General features: G+C 35.0%; 1 non-coding gene across 1 annotated transcript; it reads left to right on the forward strand.

The window, feature by feature from the left end:
- The first annotated feature begins 22,906 nt into the window (after positions 1–22,906).
- Positions 22,907–23,012, forward strand: LOC128040072 (small nucleolar RNA R71). Its single transcript, XR_008194732.1, has one exon. It is a non-coding gene; the product is annotated as a small nucleolar RNA R71 (small nucleolar RNA).
- The last annotated feature ends 4,483 nt before the right edge of the window (positions 23,013–27,495 follow it).

The raw sequence follows: 27,495 nt of genomic DNA on the forward strand, positions 1-27,495 counted from the left end.
AATACCTCGTTGTCACGACATGGAACTTCTGAGTTGCAATGAAGAAGATAGTTTCCTTAAGTTCTCCAAACTTCAAGGTCTGTCGCGACACAGAACCCTAGTGTTGCGACGTCAGTATACTGGCAGTGATGTTGCGACATGGAACCCCTTTGTTGCGATGTCACTATAATTTTCTGCAGGTGACCCGACCCAATAAGCACAAACCGACGACTTTAAAATTACTTTTAGCCATTCTTAACCATCTAAAACCCTAATTTTTAACCTGGAAACACATTATCTTCTTTCTTAAACACATCTTAACCCCTTAATCCTCTCAACCATTTTAAAATATCTTAAAAATTTTTAAACCCTACACTTCAATTTCCACTTTTTTTTATTTTCTCCATCTCTCACTCATTTTGGGTGCCACGAAAATCGAGACCACTCAAGGAACAATAGACGCCACACGAAATGAGGAATTCAATGACTTCTACGAGATTAAGGATTCCTAACTTAGATTTTTTCTATTCCATCGAATTTCTTTCCTTGATATTTCGATTTAGTTCGTAGTTTAACAATAATGCCTCCTAGAAAAGTTTCACGAACTAATGAACTTGAGCCATCGACGATTCAAAATCCCTCTAGTTTTTCGAACCCAAATGTGGAAAAATGTTTTAACGAACTTCAAGGGAAAACATTCATTCAAGAAAGGGGATTTGATTCGTCGATGATCATGTGTAAGGAGATATGGCCTTTAGTTCAGTACCATAGGTGGGAACTTTTTTGGATTAGCTCAAAATATATCACCGTGGTCCCGATAGTTCAAGAATTCTATGCATCTTTGCTGGATCATGAGTCTAGAAATAATGACGACCATATATGGGATACTGTATTTGTGCGGGGGATAAAAGTTAAAGTAACCCATCGAAATATTTGCGATTTTTACAATGCTTCATTCTATGACCAAGATTTTATTAATGAAATCAATTTGGAATACTTTAGAGACATAGATATGGACATAAATTACTTATAAAAGGGAAGGGACAAATGGAAATACTGTCTAGGTGCTAGTATCCCAACCTCCTTCCATCAAGTTATCATCTTCCTAGAGGCCAAAATGTGGGTTGAATTTGTATGCACGCAGATAGTCCCTACTTTAAATGTATCTAATGTTAATACATTCTAAGAAGTTTTACTTTATGCTATTTTGCAAAAAAAGGAAAAGAAAGATGTGTATTGGAAAGTGGATTCATCAAAACATGAAGAAATGTGCTAGTGGCCAGAAAGTGGGAGTGTTCTTTCCCCACTTAGTAACGACCTTATGCAAAAGAGCAAGCGTGCCCATCGCATCCACCGAGTAGTCACTGAAACCATCCCGAAGTATTATCGGTGATACTTTGTTCCAACAGTTCAAATAGTTATGAACCAAAGAAATAAAAGATTGGAACAAACGACAACAAGAAGCGATGACTACACCAGTTTCGTCACAAAGGTTGGCACGAGGCCAACAAGAAGTTGGTGAGAGTAGTCATTCTAAACTGGATTGGATGATACAATGGATGCAAGATTCGGGCCCTATATTACAAGAATTTAAAAGGCAGGACAATATTAGGGTACCTAACTACACATCAGACATGTTTGGGCCATCTGTAACCCTTAAAATTGAGCGTAGATGGTATGGCCCAATCTGAGCGATTACATGGGCCTTGAAGATGACCGAAATGATTTTTAATAGAAAATTCACTTGCCTTTTGAAAAAATTTGATATTGTAAAACATCTTATACTTTTTATTTTAGATTTGTGTGTTCCTTTATCATTAAAAACTATTTAAAATGTAAATTAGTTTTTAAAACCAATATTTGCAATGGCTAATAGTCATTAAAACATTTCTTTGATCGTTTTAGAAATCACATAAAAATAATTCATGCACAATACCTTATTAAATCAAAATAGTGTTCCTTACCACAATTCATTATATAAAATTTAAAGTCCCAAAACCATTTAAACAAACCCAATTTAAAGTCCATAATAAAAGTTCAAAAGAAGTTTAAAAAGTCCATAAAAATACCAAACCATTTCCAAAATCCTTAACCACAAAAACATATTATATCGAGAGCCCCTCCGAAGATCCAAATCCGAGCCTTAAGTACGAGGATTACTTGAGGCACACGAATACAATGGGTGAGCTTTAAAAGGCTCAGTGTGAGATCAAAACAAACACTTATTTTAAAAAATAACTCATCAAAATATCACAAGGAATTTTTCAAAAAATTCACATATTATCTCATTTATTGAATCAAACATGGAATGCTTATGAACAATGCACAAATATAGGATTTCGTACCCATCTCCGCTACACACAAATATCGAGTTCCCCAGAACTCGTCCATGAAAAAGCACACCAGTTTGTGGACAAGCCACCACATAGATACCGATGAACGATCACATAACACATCATGGATGAACCACCACATAGATACTGATGAGCTGGCATATAGCATATTATGGATAAACCACCACATAATTGTCGATAACGACCACATAATTGCAGTTAAACTGCCACAAAGCTTCCTCCTTTCATAATCCCACCCCATGCATGTGATATGGCCATTTAAACACATATGTTTCACTATTCATATTTTTCACATATTTATGCTCATAACTCATATTTCTCGGTTTTTTCACATATGCATGTATCATGCTCACATTTTCATATATTACATAGTTTTCACTTTAGCATACTTTAATATACATATTTATATTAAAACATGGATTTTAACATACATATACACATATATCACATGTTTAGATTATCACATATCAATCTAGCCATAAATCAAATAACATAGAGTTGAGAGAAACATTAAATACATCACATATCGCAAATCATGGATTTTCACAACACTTAATAATTTAGGTCACATACTTGGTTTCCTCTTCGATTGAGTTTTTCAACTCCACACGAGTACGTAAGGTACTCACACATTAATTAATTAATTAGTAATATTAAATTTCACTTAAAACGATAGTTGAATCCCACACCTTAATGTAGATCTAAATCGTTTACCCCCTTGTAGAAGTTTCTTTAGGTCTAGTCTTGATCGCAAATCTAAACACACGATTAACTCATTTTAGTCATGATCTTTTTGAATAACATGGCTTTTATTACAATATTTAATGTGAAAATATCACCAACACTTACCCTTAATTTGAATGCTCCGATTCATCACTCTCATGATGTTCATTGTTAATTTCTTAGAGGATTGTTAATCGATCCTTCATGTTAACACAAGATCGTATTAGTAATAATAATTTTCAAAATAATAAAAATAAAATAAAAAGTATTTAGGCCCTATACCATTGAGCCATGTCACAAAATTTTAAGACGAAGGGTTTTCAATCCTAAACTCCACTTACACTTGTTTCGTTACGAGATGATCGAAGGAGCGAAAATGGAGCGAAATTGATGGTTGCATTATCTAAAATAATTGAATAAAATAAAGTATGTGTTTTAGCCACTACGGTAATCATCAACAGAAAGAAAAAACAAAAAGAAGAAATCGATCACAGGCGGGGATGGCGATGGTGGTCCGACGACGGCGGTGGCTCGATGGTCATCTGGCTACGGGGTGCGTTTGTCCGATGGTGGTGCGAAATACTAGTAGGGAGGAGGGTTCAATCAATTTTAATTCAAAGAAAGGAGAAAAAAGATGGAAAAGAAGAAAATTAGTGGAGGAGAAGGTGACCAACGATGGTTGCAGCGGTGGACATGGTGACGTATAGTGGAAGAGTGGAGGGGAAACCGAAAGGGAAAGAGAGGGAATGTTGTTTCTGGATTTTGGTGAGTTGGTGGTGCAAGTAAACTCACGGTGGTGGAAAGAAATGGGTGGTGGTTGTGGTGGCTGACAAAAGAGAGAAATGAGGCGAAGAAAATGGAAATGATGGAGACTAGGCTGCAAATGGGGCTGATGGATGGTACAGGGGGTGGTGTAGCTTGGTCAACCACGACCAAGTTCAATGCACCACAAGCTTATGGCAACGGAAGAGTTTCTAGCAAGGGAGTGAGATAAGGAGGGAAAAAGTGGATGTGTTTCATTTTAGAAAGATAAGTTTGACTTACAATTGAAGTAAAGGAATCCTCCCTATATGGTAACATAGGGGACGGATATTAAAAATGTTCAAAATTTTAAAAAAAAATGTGCACAAAGAGGTTAAAACTAAATACCTCAAAGATAGCTAAGGAGCTTCCTACCACTAAACCACAACACTTCCTTGTTTTCAATAATGCGTTAATAATTTTAAGACATCAGAGCTAGCAGATTCACCCTATTTACTAAATTAAATTAATTGAGAAAATAGGATGTGACAACTGTACCCTCCTTAAAAGAAATTTTGTCCTTGAAATTTTTTGATTGAAATAGGTGAGGATATTGTTGCCGCATCACATATTCAGGTTCCAAATTTGCCTTACTCAAATCATGATTTCTCTACAACACTTTTACAAGCGGAACTTGCTTCCTTCTTAGAACTTTAACATCACGATCAATGATATATATTGGTTCCCCCTCAAATGTCAAATTAGAATGAACCTTAATATCCCCTACTGGAATCATATGAGAAGGGTCGAATCGATAACGTCACAACATGGATACTTGAAACACATTGTGAATATAATCCAACTCTGGAGGTAACTCCAACTAATAAGCCACTGGTTCAATCCTCTTAATGATGCGATAAGGTTCAATGAATGTTGGACCCAACTTCCCCTTATGACCAAATCTCAACACCTTTTTCCAAGTTGAAACCTTAAGGAAGACTTTATCAACCACATTATACTCAATGTTCCTCCTCTTCAAGTCAGAGTAGGACTTCTATCGATATGATGCAACTTTCAATTGATCCCGAATAATCTTCACATTGTTCGCTGTCTCTTGAACTAAATCTGGTCCCAACACTTCCTTTTCTTCCAAATCTATCCAACACAAAGGTGTCCTACACTTGTGCCCATATAGTGCCTCAAACGGAGCCATCTAAATGCTCAACTGAAAACTATTGTTATAAGCAAATTTTGCTAGGGATAAATGCTCTTCCCAATTACCTCAAAATTTGATTACACAACCTTGCAATAAATCCTCAAGAATCTGAATAACCTTCTTAGACTGCCCATCAGACTATGGATGATAAGCAGTACTGAAATTCAATCTTGTGCTGAGTGCCTCATGCAGCTTTCTCCAAAATTGTGACTTAAAATGAATATCTCTATCGGAAATGATAGAAACTGGAACCCAATGAAGTCTCATAGGCTTAGCGATGTATAACCTCGCTAACTTCTACAATGAATAATTAGTGTGCATAGGTAAGAAATGGGCAGATTTCGTCAATCAATCCAGAATCACCCAAATAGAGTATTTCTTAGACAACGTCAATAGTAATCCACTAATAAAATCCATGGTGATATGCTCCCACTTCCATTGAGGAACTTAAATAGGTAGGAACAAACCCGAAGAAAATTGGTGTTTAGCCTTTACTTGTTCGCGCGTCAAGCTTCTAGCCACAAATTTATCACATTACGTTTCAATCTTGGTCACCCATTTTGCTCACAAATATATCTATATATCTTACTACCTCCAGGATGCATAGCATAGGAATTGCTATGTGTTTCCCAAAGTATAGATTGCTTTAACTCCAAATCAGAAGGCACACAGAATCTTCTATGATAACACAAGATTCCTATAGAATTATAAGCAAAATCTAAAGTCTTACCCTCCTTAACAAGCTTCACATGGGGCTCCAATGACGAATCTGAAATCTACTTCAGTTTAATTTCCTCAACTAAAGTTGCTCACACTTGTAACTCAATAAGCAAGCCACCATTATCAGATAAGCTCAACCTAGCGAAAATTGCCCTAAAATTTGACATAGACTTCCTACTTAATGTGTCCGCACAACATTAGCCTTACCTGGATGGTACTTGATGGTATAGTCATAATCTTTTAGAAGCCCGATCCAACACCTGTCTTAAGGTCAACTCCTTTTGGGTGAGGAGATACTTAATACTCTTATGATCTGTATGCTACAACAAATTCTAAATCATGCATCGGATAGTTGCACTCATGTGGCTTGAGTTGCCTCGAAGCGTATGCTACAACCTTCCCGTCTTCCATCAGCATGCATCCAAGACCAGAATGGGACGTATTACTATAGACCATGTAATCTTTCCTAGACTCAGGTTGAATTAACAATGGTGCTTGAGTCAAAACTATCTTAAGTTTCTCAAAACTAGCTTTCTGCTCATTGGTCCACTTAAATGGTGTAATCTTTCTCAATAGCTTAGTCATCGAAGCCATAATCAACAAAAATCCTTCCACAAACTTCCTATAATAGCCAGCAAGTCCGAGAAAACTCTGAATTTCAAGCAAGTATGAGAAAACTCTGAATTTCACTAACATTCTTAGGCTACTTTCAATCTAAGATAGCCTCGACTTTCTTTGGATCCATGCAAATACCCTCAACAGATACTACATGTCCCTAAAACATCACCTCTCAGAGCCAAAACTCGCACTTACTAAGCTTCGCATACAACTTTTTCTTATGTAAGGTTTGAAGGACCAACCCCAAGTGTTCCTCATACTCCAACTCAGACTTCGAGTAGATCAAGATATCGTTGATGAAGACTACAACGAGTCAATCAAGATACGGTTGAAAGACCCTGTTTATTAAGTCCATGAATGCGACAGGAGTATTCGTAAGATCAACGGGCATCACTAAGAACTTGTAGTACCAAAATCGAGTCCTTAAAATAGTGTCCGGCACATCAACCTCCTTCTCTTGCAACTGATAGTATCCTGACCTCAGATCAATCTTAGAAAAGACTGTAGCACCTCGAAATTGGTAAAATAGGTCATCGATCCTCGGTAAAGGGTATTTATTTTTCTTAGTCAGCTTGTTCAGCTGACGATAATCGATGCACAACCTCATAAATCCAACATTCATTTTCACAAAAAAGGACCGAAGCTCTCCATGGTGGCACACTTGGCCTTCTGAATCCACGATCAAACAATTCTTGTAAGTGAGCCTTAAGCTCCTTGAGTTCTTTAGGTGCCATGCGATAGGGTGCAATGGACACCGGTGTTGTCCCAGGTAGCAACTCAATTCCACAATCAATCTTACATTCAGGAGATAGACTAGACAGCTCCTTAGGAAAAGTGTCATAAAATTCTTTTACTACTCGAATGTTCTGCAATGCAATACTATCCACATTCGTGTCCAAGATGTTTACGAGGTAGGCATCACACCATTTACGGACCAACTTCTCTATTACCAAGGCAAAAATCTTATTTGTTATATAATTCTGACGTTCTCTAATCACAATAATCTCATTTCTAGAAGTAGTCCTCAAACTAATTCATTTAGTTTCGCACATTAAGATAACTCGATGCTCGCTCAACCAATCCATTCCCAATATGAGATCGAATTTTCCAAAGGTTTGTTCCATAAGGTCAGCATGAAACACCTCACCTTACACTTGCAAAGGGCATTACTTATAGATTTTGTTCACTTGTACAGACTATCCTAAGGGACTAAGTACTATCACATCACTAACTATTTCTTCTACTCGAATACCCAGTTTCTTAACCATCATACAAGATAAATAGGAATGAGTAGAATCCTTGTCTATTAATGCAAAATAAGGAACGCAATTAATAGTAAAGGTACCTGCTATCACATCGATCGCATCACGATCCTCTCGGCGTCTGGCCGCATACACAAGTGCTGGCTACCTTGCATCAACTCGATTAACACCCTGGCTCGGTGCTTGCTGTCTTTAACCCACATTACCTCCTTTATTCTATCCTTGACCTCACTGTCGCTGCTGACCAGCTTTCTGATTTGGTGCACGATTCTAGCCTTGTGCTTGCACCTGATCATTCAATCGAGGACATTCTCGAATCATATGGTCCAACAACCCACATTTTAAGCATGCACCCATGCCTCTCCAACACTCACCAGAATGTCTCTTGCCACAGGTGGCATAATTCTGGAAACTATCACCTGCTACAACAAAGTTCTTGCGGGGTCAATCATCTATGGCTTGCTTAATTGGATGCTAAGCATGTCCATTAGGATCGGAATCTAAGCCCAAATATAAATCGGGCACACTTATCTTACTCATTAGCTATCATTCCTAAAGCATAGCGACTTAGCCTTAAGAAGTCTGCCTCGTAGTCAGCTCTGAACATATTACCTTGGCTCAACTCAATGATCTCAAGCTTCCTGGCGCCTCCATATATCCCACTCCCACATATTTCTTAAGTAATGCCTCCAGAAAGTAATCTCATGTTAAGCAATCAGCTTGGGTGCCTCTGACAATAGCTTGCCACTAGTAATAGGCCTCATCACGCAGTAATGACACAACCCTTATAAGCTTTTGTTTAGGGGTACACTCCATATCATCGAGAATCCTCTTTCTAGCCTTCAACCAATACTCGACCCTACTCGATCGGAGCCTTTCAGCAATAGTGCCACTACTGTTAACACAAGATTAGGCACCCACCACTCATTTCAAAACGTGTAACATGGCCTGGGGTACAGCCTCGTTTGCAGGCTCTTCCTGACTCTCGTCAACAGTAGGTACTCGTTCCACATTCTCCACAACAGGCTCAAGGGTTCACACCCAAGACGCGGATTAGTCGATTTGGGTTCAATTCCCCACGTGATCTCATTCCCCTAATTCTAACACTGCGAGTACCCATTTTAAAATAAAATTTCATCGTTATCACTTGAATATTTTCTTCAATCAAAATTTTGTTTTATCACTTTTATATTAGTTTCACCATTAATCGCTCTCACAATCTAAAGTTTTATCTCAGTCAAAAGTTTCCTATAGTTTCTTATAGTTTTAGAATGCATAATTTTCACATTCCTATAGTTTCAAGGTCTATAGTTTCACATCTGAAGAACACTTAACTCGGATCGGTCTTTGGGAGGTATCAGATTTCATTATAGTAAAATTACATGTAGCATTTTTTTCCTAAAATACCCTTTTTTTATGCATGAAGTTTTTCAAAAACATTTTTATCGAAAGTCTGAGTTTTGAACCGGGCTCTGATACCACTAAATGTAACCCCTAAAACTGGGCCTAGATGCTATGACCCAATCTAAGCGATTACATGGGCCTTGAAGATGGCCAAAATGATTTTTAACAGAAAATTCACTTACCTTTTGAAAACATTTGATTTTGTAAAACTTCTTGTACTTTTCGCTTTAGAGTTGTGTGTTTCTTTATAATTAGAAAGTATTTAAAATGTAAATTAGTTTTTAAAACCTGGCTAATAATCATTGAATCATTTCTTTGATCATTTTAGAAATCACATAAAACAATTCCTGCATAATACCTTATTAAATCAAAATAGTGTTCCTTACCATAGTTCATGATATAAAATTTAAAGTCTGAAAATCATTTAAGCAAACCCAATTTAAAGTCCATAATAAAAGTCCAAAATAATTTCAAAAAGTCTATAAAAAAACCAAACCATTTCCAAGATCCTTAACCACGAAAACATATTATACCGAAGGCCCCTCCGAAGATCCTTAACCACGAAAACATATTAACTTAAAAATTACCTCCCTTACTTTGAAGCTTAACAACTTTGTATGGATAGACTCGATGAATCATAAATGGACCGAACCAACAAGATTTTAATTTACCTGGAAAGAACCTTAATCTGCAATTGAATAACAAGACTTGCTGACTGTAACGCTTAGTTTTGTCCAAGTGTACACAGTCGTTATCTACTAATAAGTAAGTATTGAGTTATCGTCTCCACAGGGATTGTATTTGTGCTAAGTCACTTAATTTGTAAAAATATATTAACAATTTGGAAAATAAAAACACAATATAGTTGAGAAGTGGAGATTAAAATATATTAAACTAAATGCAATGATCCCTAATGCCAATTATCTTAAGTATGCAAACTATATGATTGGAATAGATTTTAGTAAAATTAAACACAGTTTGCAACAATTATAACATAAATAAACTAGGACAATGACTCTAATTAAACTCAATTTATTATCAACATGCTTAATAACATTAGAAAAAACATTCCATGGCAACTCGATCTTTCATGATTTTGGAAACCACATTAGGTTCTTTTGGAATCTTTTACTTATTAAATAGGCATTTTACTGATCTTTATTTACTAAGGGTTTCTTAGCATTTGTGTGAGGTAATAGGGACGTATTAGGTTTGAAACAATTTAATCACACAAATCTAAAAACTATGTAGATAATAGAGCTTGATTAGAGTTGTTATGTAACCTACAATTTAATCGTGTTAGGATCTAAATTGAGCATGCACATTTCAATTATGCGTCCATTAGCCATCGTCTGGTTAGGATCGTTCAGCTGATTCAGGTTCATTTCAATCATGTATGATCGAAATACAGACTTGATTTCAATTGAAAACATGATTGATTGAGGCACAAACATTATAAGCATGAATCAAATAAATATTATTTAATCAAAGCAATCATCCTAGCTTAAATAAATTTAAGCTAACAGTGTTGTAAACAAGAACAAAGAACACATAGCAAACATCTTTATATTAAGTTAAAGAAAAGAAAGATTAAACCCAACTCAGAGTGGCTATAAACCCAGAATCTGAGTGACGAAACTCTTTCGTTCTTTTGCTTTGCCCTTTTGCTAATGGCTCTCCAAGGTGGCCGACCAAGGGTTCTTTAAGAGGTTTAATTGCTAAAATCTCTATGAAGAGATGATGCTAGGTGTGGGAATGGAAAAGGCTAAGAGAAAAAGAGAGAATGATGCTTGACGGATGCTTGAGGGATAATGAATGAAGGAATGAGAAGGTCTTATTTAGAGGTCAGAAGAGAGAGATAGTTTGCTAAAAATAGGAGTTTCCATCTTTTAAAGCATCTTCCATGGGTACCCGACCATAATTTTAGCAAGTTGAGCTGATTTTTTCTTTATTTTTGGTCAATTTGAGTGCCACAACAACTCAGGACTAAGACTTGGTCAAGTGAAAATCTTCAGGTAAATATCTAATTTCTTCAACTCTTTAAAGACCTTGTGCAATTAAACCAAAAAGTAGTTTATGGACAGCCATGTGCAACTGAATTTGGGTTGACTTGGTCTCCAATTTGGACGGTTTTGTAATCCAGCAAAGCTATCAGACCTGTTCAAAATAAACCAACAAGTTAGAGGACCAAAGAATTAAATTTATCCAATTTAATTAATTAATTAAAACGCAAAATTATTAATGAAATATTTTAAAATGAATTATTAAATATAATTTCATATTTTATTATTTCATTTAATCATGCATGGCCCACTTTATGTCTTAAAAATATAATATATTTAAATTAATATAAAATAAGCCATTTATTGCATGAAAACTATATAATAAAGCATAAAATCACATTTTAATAATTTATATGTCCTAATTTCATATTTTCACATATTTCATTAATTTATTAAATAATTACTTAGTTTTCACAATGGATTTAAGTAAAAATGTGATAAATTACATAGAAAAAATCCTATATATTTTTCCGCTTACACACCCCTAAACTTAAATCATTACTCATCTCGAGTAATGTTTATGCATAGCAAAAGGTCTTGCTAAGGCAAAATTGCTAATTGTGTAAGCAACATCAATCTTTGTCCCATAATCGTGCATTAATAACTTGATGCTTATCGATCTTCTTTATTACAAAGTAATTTCATATGCAAACATTCCTTAAGATTATACTAAGCTTCAAAATATGCCAACACGAATCATAGTTTGCATGTATGTCATAGCCATAGATAGCATTCTTCATTCAACATAATTTCCTATCAATCAAGGAAACAATCACAAGGCTTACTTATTATCTTCATATGTTGAACTTAGGACTTCCTCTCCACTAATGTAGGTGACATAATCATCAAATCAATAGGTCTTTTATAAGGTTGTAATGGGGCTTGGTTAAAGGTAAGGATTTTAAGAGATGGGACATTTCGGTTTAAAAATATTAACCTTTAACTTTGTATTAGTTTTCTCGTAATACAACCTTTCTCTTTACGTGAACCTTTGGAACACCCCCAAACCTATTTTGAACTCGAACTCATACATTTTTCCTTTTTTTTTGAGACTAAGCGAACTTTTCTTCGCTTTTTTTAAAGCATGAGCACATACATCTTTATGAAAATTTTCTCAAATGTTGATTCCCAAGACAACTTTAGTTACGATAAGTGCACAAATTTAGGATAACTTTAAAAAGATGATAATTGGCTTATAATGTAGGCTCATTGCAAAAAAAAAAAAATAGGCCTTTAAGCTCAAAATTATAGTTTCAAGGGTCTAATATCATAGGGTTGCCTTGAAAAGGCTCAAACGATCCAAAGAAATAGTGCCTATATCATTTTAGATTTTTATGTCCCCTAGGATTTCGCCTCAAGAAAGTTACTAAGTCAATTCTAAATATATAAACCTTCATGCATGTCTAATCTCAAAAGAAACTAAGTTTTCTTGGCAAACATTACTAAAGCTAAGATCATACAAGCATTCCATTCTTCATAATAACATACTTTCACTTAGATAAAATCATCATTCATACTTCCATACAAACTATCTTAGTAACAAAAAAAAATATCTCTAAACATTCATTAATTAAAACATACTTATGAAAGAAATAATTGAAGCATACTTGAAAAAAATTTAAAAGTTTGAGCAATTTATTTGCCTTACCCCTTTTAAAAAGAAGCAATGTCCTCATTGTAAGAACAAAGTAATGAATGAAAACTGAACACCAGATAGGGTTGTAAAGAAAGAGAGGTAAGTCATTAAGACTGCTTAAGTACCAAGTCTTCCCTAATAACCTAATCCTAGACATGTTCATTCTCATTACCACATCACTTAGTCTTATTCTTTCTAAAAAAGTGCTAAGTTTGTTCATGCTTGCTCTGTTTTATTCTATAGAAATTAAATCCTAATTACGAAAGAAATAAATTCCTAAAGACCTAAAAATAATTAAATAAATAACAGGACAAGAATCCCCCCTTTTATTTTTCTGACTTATTCCCCTTGTCTTCTTCAGCTCCATCTCTGCTTGCATCGTCAGTATCTTCCGTCCATGTCTCAAAAATAGCATCTGAGAACTCAGGAAAAAAAATATTAGAGATATTCTTAAAAGTATTTCGAATTGAGTCATCTCTAATTTTTGCATATTTCAAGTAAGTTTGTTATTGATTGTGCATGAACTTGCACATATCCATCAAAATTGACAACTCCAATTTCCTTGAAGTACTTGCAGAAGTCAGCATGGGAGTTGTATATTCAGGTTCAACACTTAGCTTGACTGGTTCTTCTTCTGGCTCAACCTTTGGTTCAAGAATGTTCGATTCCTTATCAGATTCTTCCTCTTTAGTGTCTGAGACTAAATTAGCTTCAGTTTCAGTTCCATCTGTTGACTCCTTTGTATCCGGCTCAGTTGGCTCTTCTTGCTCACCTTGATTCAGTTCATGCACCCTCTCTACTAATCTTTCAAGATCATAATTTATAATGCATCCTTGAACATATCGCCCCTTCAAATTTTCTTTTTTTTTAACACGGGCCTTTAAGCACAGTGAAGTGATTAATGATGGGAAATAAGCACTTCCTGCCTTCTTTTTAGCACAATCGTGAATCTCCTTGAGGATAATTTTCCCAACATTAATGGACTTTTCTGTCAAAATTGCACATAACAAAAGCATTCGTTCCATCGAGATGGTGGAACTATGTGAGATAGGCATAAAACTGTAGTGAATGAAATAAAACCATACCTTTGCTATTGGTTTTAAGTATTCTGTTCAACAAGAATGGCTCCTATACTTTCTTATAATCCCTTGGGATCCCGAATTTGTCACAACATCAAGCACTTGTTGAAGTAAATCCCAATTGAAATTGTTCATCATAGGGTACTACTCATATTCTTCAACATCAGGTAAATTAAACAAATCATTGATGGACTTAGAAGTAAGAGGTACCTTTTTCTTTCGAACAATGACTTTAGTAGCATCTTGCGTTGTCAAACTAGCATAGAATTCTCGAACTAGTTAATCATCGGGAAGTGAACGAGCATCACAAAATCATTCACACTTGAGAGCATTGATTTTCTTTCTAATCGGTATAGAAACAACCGTCAAATCATTACTCTTCCAGTTAAAATATTTTTCCGGCATCATAGGTTGATGCTTAAAGATTGAATCAAATCTCTCTTTCACTTCTTCATCGATCAAAATTGGGTTTTCAAAAGTAGCCTTTGAAGTCTGGTTCTTTTGCGAGACATGGTATCTTTTCCCAAAAATTCGGCAAAGTTTGTTCACAAAAGAGAAAAGGGAAATCGGCAAAAAGGGAAGAGAACTAGGGTTTCTTTTGGGATTTGAGGTTGATGGCACAAAAGAGAGATTTAGGGATTTTTTTAGGATGTAAGCAAATTACTTTGAGGGTTATGAAAATTAGTAGAATGGAAAGGGGTTTACATAGGGAAAAATTAGGGCAACATGTAGCAAAAATTTAGCTGCATTAGGGTTACTTGGGCGGCAAGCAATAGGTGTGACGACAAGGCATGGATTTTTCCCTCCTTTTTGCTTTCTTGGGCCTCAAACTCAAACTATATCTTACTAAAAAAAACTGATTAGTACTTGGTTGAAATTTGACCCTCTTTATTAACATAAAAATTTAAACAGAACAAATGAAATTAAAAAAAATTAAGTCTTAATTAAAAAATTTCTTCTTAAAAAATTACATTAAATTAATTCCCATGAAAGGTTGGAAGGGTTTCAGCAGTCCCACTTAAGTTCCAATCTCCTTAGACAGAATTAATTAAATGTAATAAGTTAAGAAAATAAGTTCTAATTATTTATTTATTTACAAAATGAGTTCATGAAAAAAATTAAGGGTCTGCTAATTTGAGCGAGGATTCAATTCGTTCATCTTCACCATCTAGTAGTGTTTGAGACATTGACCATTAACTTTAAACGTACCTCCGTAATTATCGTATAATTCAATAGCTCCATAAGGATAAACTCAGTAGATGGTATAAGGTCCTTTCCATCAGGATTTAAGCTTCCTAGGAAATAACTTTACCCTTGAATTAAACAACAAAACCTTCTGACCTTCTTTAAACTCATGAGGTTGTATATGACTATCATGCCATCTCTTTGATCTTTCTTTTCACATTTTGGCATTCTCATAGGAAAACAACCTCAGCTCTTCCAACTCATCAAGTTGTAACATCCTTCTCTCACCGGCTTGCTTAAGATCAAAGTTCAACTGCTTCAAAGCCCAGTGAGCTTTATTCTCCAACTCTAATGGCAAATGACATGCTTTTCCAAAGGCTAACCGATAAGGAGTCTTTCCTAAAGGAGTCTTAAATGTTTTTCGATAGGCCCATAATGCATCATCGAGCCTTCGAGACCAATCTTTTCTGCTAGGGCGTACTACCTTTTCAAGGATACCTTTGATTGGGGGTGATAGGTAGTAGCAATCTTGTGATTCACATCATACTTATCAAGCAACCACTTAAGCCATTTGTTCACAAAGTAAGAACCTCCATCACTAATAATAGCTCTTGGTGTCCTAAATTGTGTAAACACATGCTTATGTAGGAATCGCATGACGACCTTAGCATCATTTGTAGGGTATGTTTCAGCTTCAACCCACTTGGATACATAGTCCACAGCAACTAAGATGTATTTATTCCCATATGAAGAAGGAAACGGGCCTAAGAAATTAATACCCCATACGTCGAACAATTCAATCTCCAAAATGTTTATCAATGGCATCTCATTCCTTCTTGATATATTTCCAATTCTTTGGCATCACAGGTCTTCATATAAGCATAAGTACTTTAAATAGTGTAGGCCAAAAGAAACCTGCTTCCAAAATCTTTGCTGCAGTACGTGAACCACCAAAGTGCCCCCCACTTGGAGATGAATGGCAATGATACAAGATCTCAGCAATCTCGCTTTCAGCTACACACTTTCGAATTATATTATCTGTACATTTTTAAACAAAAACGGATCCTCCCAAAGATAATATCGACTATCATGAAGGAATTTTTTTCCTTTGTTGGTATGTCCTTTCTCGAGCAATTATTCCACATGCAAGATAATTGGCAAAATCAGCAATCCAGGGTATTTCATGAATTCGATTTACCTCAAATAAGTGTTAATCTGGGAAATTTTGGTTGATAGGAACACATGACCGAGTTACCTCATTTTGCTCCAACCTTGACAGATGATCAACTATTTGATTTTCGACACCTTTTCTGTCTTGGATCTCAAGGTCAAATTCTTGGACTAAAAGTATCCAACGAATTAGCCTTGGTTTTGCATCTTTCTTCGTGAGCAAGTATTTAATGGCCGCATGGTCAATAAATACTGTAACTTTGGTACCTATAAGATATGAGTGAAATTTTTCAAAAGCAAAAAGAATAGCGAAGAGTTCTTTTTCGGTTACCGTATATGTAACAGCCCAAATTTGGGGCTAGTCGAAATAGTGATTTCGAGACCACAAATTTGACGAGAAAAAAAATTATTTTCATTATATTTTTATGGTCTATAATTTAACAAAATGATTTCGTGAAAATTTCGTTCAAAAATTTTGACGTTTGGGCACTCAATTTAGTCAAAATGACTAAATTGTAAAAAATGCAAAAGTTGAGTTCTATATGTTAGAGGTGTCCAATTGTTATGAAATTTTAAATTCGAGGTCTTTATATGGTAATTAGACCATTGGTTAAGTTGGTGGACAAAAATGGGTATGGTTAGGCATGTTTCCAAAGTTTTTCATTAAGGGAATTTTGGTCATTTAGTTATTAAAATGAATTAGAAACAAAATTAAAAGCCAATTTTTGTCCATCTTCAACCCCTAGGCCGAAAATTGCATGGAGAAACCATGGCTATGCTTTTTCAAGCTTCCAAGCTCTACTGTAAGTCCGTTCTATCCCCGTTTTTAATGATTTTTACATTTTTGAAATCCTTGTAACAAGATTTATCAATTTTTACCATTGTTTTGAACTAGGGTTTGTGTTTAAAAATTTACCCATGAATGATATGCTTGTATTTTGATGTTTTATGGAAGAATATGAATGTTTGGAGTGTGAGAAACGATTTGTACTAAGTAATTTTCGATGAAAATGCTTAAAGGATTAATTTGTAAAAGTTATAAAATATGTCACAAGTGTATGAATAAGCGAGTATTGTGGACTGCTATAGTTATGAAAATGGTTCAGATAAGCCTAAAATGCAAGGAAATTGGATAAAAATTATTTTACGAGCCTAGGGGCAAAATCATAATTTTGTAAAACTTTAGGGGTAAAAATGTAATTTTTCCAAATTATGATTTTTGGACTGGAATGAATAGTGTGAAGGTTATATAAGTTAAATTTATTGTTATAAATCAAGGAAGATGAGAAATTGAAATTGATCGATAAAAAGAAAAGTGAGAAAAAGTGAAAAATTCCCGAATGAACCTTTGGAATAAAAAGGGATACGAATGAAGTGACAGAAATGATCACATGTGTGGCATGGATTGTGCGTAGGGCACTATGTAAACGTGAAAGTGATGGTCACGTGTGTAGTACTATGTGCAGGCTACTACGTATACCGGAATGATAGGTCGCATGTGTAGTACGATGTGCATGCTACTATGCGTACCGGATAGTTTCGATCACGTGTGTAGTACTATGTGCAGAATACTACGTGTATCAAATGGTAATGGTCGCATGTGTAGTAATATGTGCAGGCTACTCTGTGAACCGAACATCATTGATTAATAAGGTGGTTGCTATGTGCTGAATCCACCGAGTATCTGTTATTATTCTGAAGTGTTCATCAGGAAATTGACTAAGTGTAATTGAATAATGAATATAGGTGTGGAATTGAATTGAATGTCTACTTAGAAATCGAAAAGTGAATTTTGAATTGAATTGTGATTGAAAGTGAAAAAGTTAAATTATGAAAGAGTACATTTAGCAATAAAATAGTTTAGACAGCAACAGTTGTGTGAATTTGAAAAATCACCAAAAATTGTAGAGACTAAATTAGAGGTAGCATAATAATTGAAATTGAACCTGAATGAGTTTATTTCACATAAAAGAAACAGATCAGGCAAAAGAGTTATATATTTTGAGATATTAGAAGTTTAGTTAGACAGAGTTAGAATGAGTTCGGAATCCCCTGTTTTGAATTTGGAAAATTCTAAAAAATTGTAAAAAAAATAATTATGAGATAAATTTTATATGTTTAGAATCCTCAGTGAATCTATTTTCAAGAAAAACAAACAAAAACAATATCTGAATTTTGTACAATGAGATAATTATTTTTTAGTGAAGAGAGGTCAGAACTGTCAAGCAGTGAAATAGGGGAACTTTAAGGAATAAACTGTACTATTTGGCTAAACAAAAAAATTTTAACATTTTATGGTAAGAAGATATGTGAATCTAGTTTCAGGGAAAATTTACAGATCTTAATTTGGAGTTGTGTAGCTCTAGGTAAAAATAATTTAGTGACTCTGACTCGAATAGACAACTTTGAATATACATGTGAGTGAATAGTGAAATTGTAGTTAATGGTGTTTAAGTGTGTTATACACATTAAGGATGTGGAATGGAGAGGAGGAGGAGGAAAATTGGAAGAAAATATGAATGATTTGTGTATAATTGGCCATATGCTCGATTACAATCGATAAACAATTGAAAAGAAATGATATTTATAATTGTGCATTATTAGTTATAGTAAAAGTTCATGTGAGAAAATAAAGTTTCATAGTATATATATGGTATACTTGGTATATGATTTGGTATGTAGCAATGTCAGAAATGGTTTATGAATTAACTCATTTTGATAAGTTTGATACATAAATAAATGTGGTGCTTATCCATGCTTATAATGCTTATACTATAAGTTTATTTGGCTAGCATGTTTGGTGTGTATGCTTAGGCTTTGGCGAAGTTGTGGCTGGATTATGCCACATTAAATTTATAAAATTATGCATTGAGATGGTAAATGTCTAGATGGAAATACGCTTGTGATCATTAAAGGGTGGTAAGGTTTAAAGTTTCTAATCTTTGTTAAAATTGTTTATCATGTGGTTAGTCTTCAAAAAGACTAGCTTGCGACTATGGTTGAGTGTAATGTTTATATCTTGTGTGATATGCATAGGAAACAGGAGTGGAAAGGAAATGAAATACTAGGTTCATGCTTGAAGTGTAAACTGATGCAAAAAGGGGACGTTAAGTTAAACGATAAATATGTATTAGTATTGAGTTTATGAAATTGAATTGTACGTGAATTAAATGGAATTTCCAAATGATATGATTTGAATTAAATGAATTATTGTGGTATTGAAATGTATATTGGATTGATAAATTGAATTGAATCATGAACATGAGAATCGTGAATTAAATGAAATGGAAATGAAGTATTGAATTTCATGAGTATGTATTGGGTCTCAGAAGCCCTATTTGTTACAAATATAGTATTTTGAAGTTATAACGTGAAGATTTATAAAAGCATGTTAAAAATTTGAAAAGTTTAAATTTGAATGAAATTTTATAACTCGGTTTAGCATGTTTATAAGTGTATGTGTTCTGGTAATGCCTCATACCCTATTCCAGCGTCAAATACGGGTAAAGGGTGTTACAATGTGACATCGCCAGATTCGGTCATAACGTTTAAACCAAATTTGGGGTGTTACAGTATAATTGCATTGGGCTCCCGTCAAAGTTCTACTTGTATAGTAAATAGGGTGAAACACTTTCTTTCTTCTTTGACCCAACGTAGGTCCAATGACATAGACACTTGCATCGCACATCAACACAAAAGGTGAGTTCCAATTAGGTGTAACGATTATTGGGGCTGAGAGTAACCACTTTTTAGCTCTTCAAAAGCTTCTAAACATGCTTTGTTGAAATCAAACACTGTATCTTTCTCTATCAACAAACACAACGGTTTAGAAATTTTCTAGAAATCTTTGATAAACCTTCGATAAAATCTAGCATGGCCTAAGAAACTTCTGATTCCTTTCACATTCATTGGGGCCGGTAATCTTTCAATTATGTCCACCTTTGCTTTATCGACTTCAATTCCTTTCTTTGAGATCTTATGACTAAGACAATCACTTCCTTGACCATAAAATGACATTTTTCCCAATTAAGGACAAGATTCATCTCTTTACATCTCTTCAGTACCTTAGCCAAATTACTCAAATAGATATCATAAGTGTTACCAAAAACATAAAAATCATCCATGAAAACCTCAACAAAATTTTCAACCATACCAGTAAATATTGCCATCATGCATCGTTGAAAAGTTGCAGGTGCATTGCATAAACCTAAAGGTATTCACCTAAAAGCAAACGTACCGTATGGACAAGTACAGGTTGTTTTATGTTGGTCCTCCGGGGCTACAACTATTTGGTTATATCCCGAATAGTCATATAAAAAATAATAGAATTCATTACCTACCAGTCGATCTAACATCTGATCCATAAAAGGCAATGGAAAATGGTCCTTCCGAGTGGCTTTGTTCAACTTTCTGTAATCAATACGAATTCTCCAACCGGTAATAGTTCTCGTTGGAATTAACTCATTACGTTCATTTTCAACAATCGTGATTCGACCTTTCTTCAACACACACTGCACTGAACTTACCCACGAACTATCTGAAATAGGATAGATGATCCCTGCATCTAACCATTTGATCACTTCCTTTCTCACAACTTCTTTCATAATAGGATTAAACCTCCTTAGCCCATCAATTTGAGCTCTTTCACCTTCTTCTAAAATGATTTTATGCATGCAAAAAAAAGGGCTTATACCTCGAATATCAGCTATGGTCCAACCAATTGCTTTCTTAAATTTCTTTAGAACAGCAATTAGTTGCTCCTCTTGATCTTTCGTCAATTCTACTGAAATAATCACAGGCAAAGTAGAACAATCACCTAAATAAAAATATTTCAAATGAAAAGGAAGTACATTTAGTTTGACTTTAGGTGGTTCTTAAATTGACAACTTAGGTTGCACAAATTCTCTTACTTCCAACTCCAACGGTTCAAATCGTGTGGATTGACTAAAATTTCCCGGATTGGCTTCCATAAAAGCCATGTTTTCTTCATCTTCTTCATCCTCCAAAGGTTCAAGATCTAAAGCTTTCTCCAATGGATCTTCTTCAAAATTGCTTTCCATAGAAACCAAGGTTTCTATCTCTTCCATAACTGAACACTCCTCTGCCGGATTGGGAAATTTCATCGCTTTAAGAATGTTAAAGGTTACCTGATCATTTTGAACTCACATGTCTTTTCTACACATCAATTAACGTTCTTCCCATGGCTAAGAAAGGTCTCCCAAGGATGATCGACATTTCCTTGTCTACTTCAAAATCTAAGACAATGAAATCAGTAGGAAAAATAAATTTATCGACTCTTACCCAAACATCCTTAATCTTTGCTTCGGAATATGTTAAAGATCGATCCGCTAGCTAAAACGTCACAGTTGTAGGTCTTACTTCACCTATCCCTAACATCGTGAAGATAAACTTAGGCATCAAGTTGATACTCGCTCCTAAGTCACACAAAGCTTTACCACAGTAGGAGTCACCAATGTTACAAGGTATAGTAAAGCTTCCTGGGTCATTCAATTTCAGTGGTAGTTTGTTCTACAAGAACACACTGCACTCCTTTGTCAAGGCAACGGTCTCATACTCACTCAGTCATTTCTTCTTGAACAGTATATCCTTCATAAACTTCATATAATTCGATATTTGTTCTAAAGCCTCCACCAATGGAATATTGATGTGTAACTGCTTCAGAACATCCAAAAACTTCTTGAATTGTACCTCCTGTTTTTGCTTGTTTTGCTGCAATATTTGTGGATATGGAGGTGATGGAACTTTCGGTTGAATTGGATAACTTTTTTGAGTAGGTAATTCTGCATCCAAAGAATATGTTAAAATATCAAAATTCACTAAGTCAGGGTTTACCTTATCAGACTTTGCAGTTTCTAATTCCTTTGGTGTTGGAACTTCAACAGCTGGTTGATTCTTCTCAACGAATTTATCTTCAACATCAACAAATCGGGTTCTAGAATTTTACCACTTCGCAATGCCACTGCCTTGATATGTTCTTTACCCAAATTTCTCGAATTCTCAGTATCGCTCGGCAAGGTTCCCTGCGGTCTATTACGTAGCTTCGTAGCTAACTAACCTATTTGGTTTTTTAAATGTTTCAGTGTTGCTACTTGGCTTTGGATTAAAATGTCATTCATTGCCATGTACGCTTTCAAAAAGTTCTCCAAATTGTTTGATGCCTCAGTTTAAGGTGGTTTTGGAGCTTGCTGATTAAACCCTTGAGATTGGTTGGGTCTTTGCTGCAAGAATTTGTTGATCGGTCCATTTCCTTGATTGCTCCAAGAAAAGTTAGGATGATTATGCCATGAAGGATTGTAGAAGTTGGACTGGGGTCCTTGTCCACTACTATTTTGATATTGGTTCCCCACATAGTACACTGACTTGAGATTTGATAGACAATTCTCAAAAGAATGACCTTCCCTACAGTACACACAGGAAACTATTTCAAACGGACTTGGTGGTTGAGCTGCAAAATTATTACTATTAGCGGTTAACAGTTTTAACATAGAGGAAATAGACGATACCTGAGCTGATAACGAAGTGAGGGCGTCAACTTCATGAACTCCGGCTACACGTCTTCCTGAAGTTTTTTGATTTGTTGGCCATTGATAGTTATTACTCGCGATCCTCTCGATAATCTCATAAGCCTCATTATAAGACTTATTCAAAATTGCACCATTCGCGGAAGCATCTACCATCAATCTTGTAGTTGCATTGAGACCATTATAGAATTTCTCCAACTAGATACAATGAGGAATCCTATGATGAGGACATTACGAAGTAACTCCTTGAATTGCTCCCAAGCCTCATACAAAGACTCATAATCCAATTGTTCGAAAGTTGTGATCTTGTTCCTTAACTTAGCGTTTTTGCTAGGTGAGAAATACTTAACTAAAAATCTCTCTGCTAATTCTTGCCATGTAGATATAGAACTTGGTGGCAATGAATTGAGCCATACTCGTGCTCGATCTCAGTGCGTCTTCAGTCACACCAGCTATCTTGAATGAATCACTCACCTCCATAAACAATCGAAGGTGGAGATGTGGATCTTCCGTGGGCATACCACTAAATTGGCCCACCGTTTGTAGCATTTGAAATATCATTGGTTTCAATTCAAACTGGGTTGCCTCAATATCTGGCATTCTCATTCCTGGGTTTAACTCACTGAAAAGTGGCACAGCATATTGTCTGATGCATCGATCCTTATCATCGGCAATGAGGATAGGATTTCGTACATGATCGGCTTTATTACCTTTCTCTTGATTCTAATTTCCAAGGTCCATCTGGACCTGTCATTGAGTTGTTCGTTCACATCTTCTTTGCCTAAAAGTTCATTCAATTTCAGGGTCTACAGGGAGTAAATAGATAATTCGATCTATGCTCATAAACACTCGAAAAGAAAATCAAAAAAACTAAAAAGAATAAGTTAGTAATGTTAGAAATAAATCAAATTGAAAATAAATAATTTCACAAGAAAAATGACTATGGTAACAGTTGACAATCCCCGACAATGGTACCAAAAACTTGTAACGCTTAGGTTTCTGCAAGTGTACACAGTCGGTATCAAGTAATAAGTAAGTATCGAGTTATCGTCTCCACAGGGATTGTATTTATGCTAAGTCACTTAATTTGTAAAATTATATTAACAATTTGGTAAGTAATAACACAATATAGTTGAGAAGTGGTGATTAAAATATATTAAACTAAATACAATGATCCCTAATGCCAATTATCCTAAGTATGCAAACTATATGATTGGAATAGATTTTAGTAAAATTAAACACAATTTGCAACAATTATAACATAAATAAACTAGGACAATTACTTTAATTAAGCTCAATTTATTATCAACATGCTTAATAACATTCGGAAAAGCATTTCATGGCAACTCGATCTTTCATGAGTTTGGAAACCACATTAGGTCCTTTCGAAATTCTTTACTTAGTAAATACGCATTTTACTGATCCTTTTTTACTAAGGGTTTCTTAGCATTCGTGTGAGGTAACAGGGACGTGCTAGGTTTGAAACAATTTAATCACACAAATCTAAAAACTATGCAGATAAGAAAGCTTGATTAGAGTTGTTATGCAACCTACAATTTAATCGTGCTAGAATCTAAATTGAGCATGCACATTTTAATTATACGTCCATTAGCCGTTGTCTGGTTAGGATCACTCAGTTGATTCAGGTGCATTTCAATCACGTATGAACGAAATACAGACTTGATTTTAATTGAAAACATGATTGATTGAGGCACAAACATTATAAGCATGAATCAAATAAATATTATTTAATCAAAGTAATCATCCTAGCTTAAATAAATTTAAGCTAACATTGTTGTAAACAAGAACAAAGAACACATAGTAAACATCTTTATATTAAATTAAAGAAAAGAAAGATTAAACCCAATTCCAATTGGTTGTCACCCAAGATTCTGACTGACGAAACTCCTTCGTTCCTTTGCTTTGCTCCTTTGCTGATGGCTTTCCAAGGTGGCCGACCAAGGGTTCTTTAAGAGGTTCAATTGCTAAAATCTCTATGAAGAGATGATGCTAGGCATGGGAATGGAAAAGGCTAAGAGAAAAGGAGAGAATGATGCTTGACGAATGCTTGAGGGATGATGAATGAAGGAATGAGAGGGTCTTATTTATAGGTGAGGAGAGAGAGATAGTTTGCTAAAAATAAGAGTTTTCATCTTTTAAAGCATCTTCCATGGGTGGCCGACCATAATTTTAGTAAGTTGATCTATTTTTTCCTCGATTTTTAGTCAATTTGAGTGCCACAACAACTCAAGACTGAGACTTGGTCAAGTGCAAATCTTCAGGTAAATCTCTAATTTCTTCAACTCTTCAAGGACCTTGTGCAATTAAACCAAAAACTGGTTTATGGACAGCCATGTGCAGCCAAATTTTGGGTTGACTTCGTCTCCAATTTGGACGGTTTTGTAATCCAGCAAAGCTATCAGACCTGTCCAAAATAAACCAACAAGTTAGAGGACCAAAAAATTAAATTTATCCAATTTAATTAATTAATTAAAACCCAAATTATTAATGAAATATTTTTAAATGAATTATTAAATATAATTTTATATTTTATTATTTCATTTAATCATGCATAACTCACTTTATGTCTTAAAAAATATCATATATTCAAATTAATATAAAATAAGCCATTTATTGCATGAAATCTATATAATAAAGCATAAAATCACATTTGAATAATTTCTATGTCCTAATTTCATATTTTTACATATTTCATTAATTTTATTAAATAATTACTTAGTTTTAACAACAGATTTAAGTAAAAGGTGATAAATTACATAGAAAAAATCCTATATATTTTTCCGTTTACACTGACCTGCTTCAAATTCTCGAACTCAAATGTGCTTGTCATGCCATTTCTTGAGTCTCTCCTTACGTAATTTGGCATTCTTGTATGAAGACATTCAGAATTATTCTAACTCTTTAAGTTGAAGCATCCGTTTCTCTTTAGCACTTTTAAGATCCAAGTTGAGTCATTGGAGAGCCCAGTAAGCTTTGTGTTCTAACTCCAAGGGTAGATGGCAGGCTTTCCCAAAGACTAACCTATAGGGTGACATACCTAAAGGTGTCTTGTATGTGTTCATCTGGAAACATCTCTCGAATTGGTATAAGAGGAGAGTTCCCTTCTAGCAGCTCCAATCTGGACAAGTAGTCTACTACTTTGATTTCCACTCCCTTTCAATCTTGAATTTCTAGATCGAACTCTTGAAGTATAAGTACCCATTGGATCATTCTCAGCTTAGCGTCTTTCTTGGCAAGTAAATACTTAATTACCGAGTGGTCCATATAAACAATCACTTTGGTACCTACAAGATAAGATCGAAACTTATCAAAAGCAAACACAATAGCAAGTAACTCTTTTTCTGTTACTATGTAATTTAGTTGTGCTCCTGTTAAAGTCCGACTAGCATAGTAGATGGGATGAAAAACTTTGTCGCTTCGCTGACCCATGACAGCTCCGATCGTGAAGTCACTTGCGTCACACATCAATTCAAATCGCAAATCCTAGTCTAGTGTGACTATTATGGGTGCCGAGACTAACTGACTCTTCAAATTGTTGAAATCTCTTAAGCACTCCTCATCAAATTTAAATGTTGTGTCTTTCTCCAATAATTTGCATAATGGTTTAGCAACTTTGGAGAAGTCCTTGATGAATCTTTGATAGAAACCGACGTGGCCCAAAAAGCTCCTAACGCCCTCGATTCCATTCGCTTTATCTACCTCAATTCCATGTCTTGTTATCCAATGTCCTAGAATAATACTTTCTCGTACCATGAAATGACACTTTTCCCAGTTAAGTACAAGGTTTGTTTCTTCGCATTGCCGTAGTACCTTGGCTAGATTGGCTAGGCAATCATCATATGTATCTTCGAATACTGAAAAATCATCCATAAAAACTTCCAAATATTTCTCAACCATGTCAGTAAAAATAGACATCATACATCTTTGAAATGTTGTAGGTGCATTACATAAACCAAATGGCATGCGCCTAAATGCAAATGTACCGTACGGTCAGGTGAATGTTTTCTTGTGCTGATCTTCTAGTGTTACTGTAATCTAATTATACCCCGAGTATCCATCGAGAAAACAGTAATAGTCTCGCCCTTCGAGTCTATCCAGCATCTGGTCCAAAAATAACAAAGGAAAGTGATCTTTCCTAGTTGCCTTGTTCAGCTTCCGATAATCGATGCAAATTCTCCATCCCGTAACCGTTCTAGTCAGTATCAACTCGTTATTATCATTTTCAATGACTGTGATATCTCCTTTCTTTGGCACGCGCTGGACCGAACTTACCCATGAACTATCTGAGATGGGGTAAATTATACCCGCATCTAACCACTTGATGATTTCTTTCTTGACTACGTCCATCATGATGGGGTTCAGTCTTCGTTGTCCATCAATCGTCCCTTATTCGCCATCTTCTAAGATAATCTTTTGCATGCATACAGATGGACTAATTCCGAAAATATCAGCTATGGTCCATCCGATAGCCTTCTTGAGTTGTTTCAACACTAGGATGAGTTTCTCTTATTATTCAGTAGTTAATTATGTTGAAACAATCACAGCCAGAGTAGAAGAGTTACCTAAATAAACATATTTCAAATGTGAGGGAAGTACCTTTAGTTCTAATTTAGGTTCCTCCTCGATTGACACTTTTGATTGGGCATAATCCCTTTTCTCTAACTCCAAAGTTTCAAAGCAAGATTGCGGATTAAATCCCCTTTGATTAGCTTTTAACAAAGCTAAGTATTCATCATCCTCTTCATCATTTGCAGGATCTGATGTCAAAATTTGTTCCAATGG

This window comes from Gossypium raimondii, chromosome 3 (genome assembly GCF_025698545.1).
Source record: "Gossypium raimondii isolate GPD5lz chromosome 3, ASM2569854v1, whole genome shotgun sequence".
Taxonomy (NCBI): domain Eukaryota; kingdom Viridiplantae; phylum Streptophyta; class Magnoliopsida; order Malvales; family Malvaceae; genus Gossypium; species Gossypium raimondii.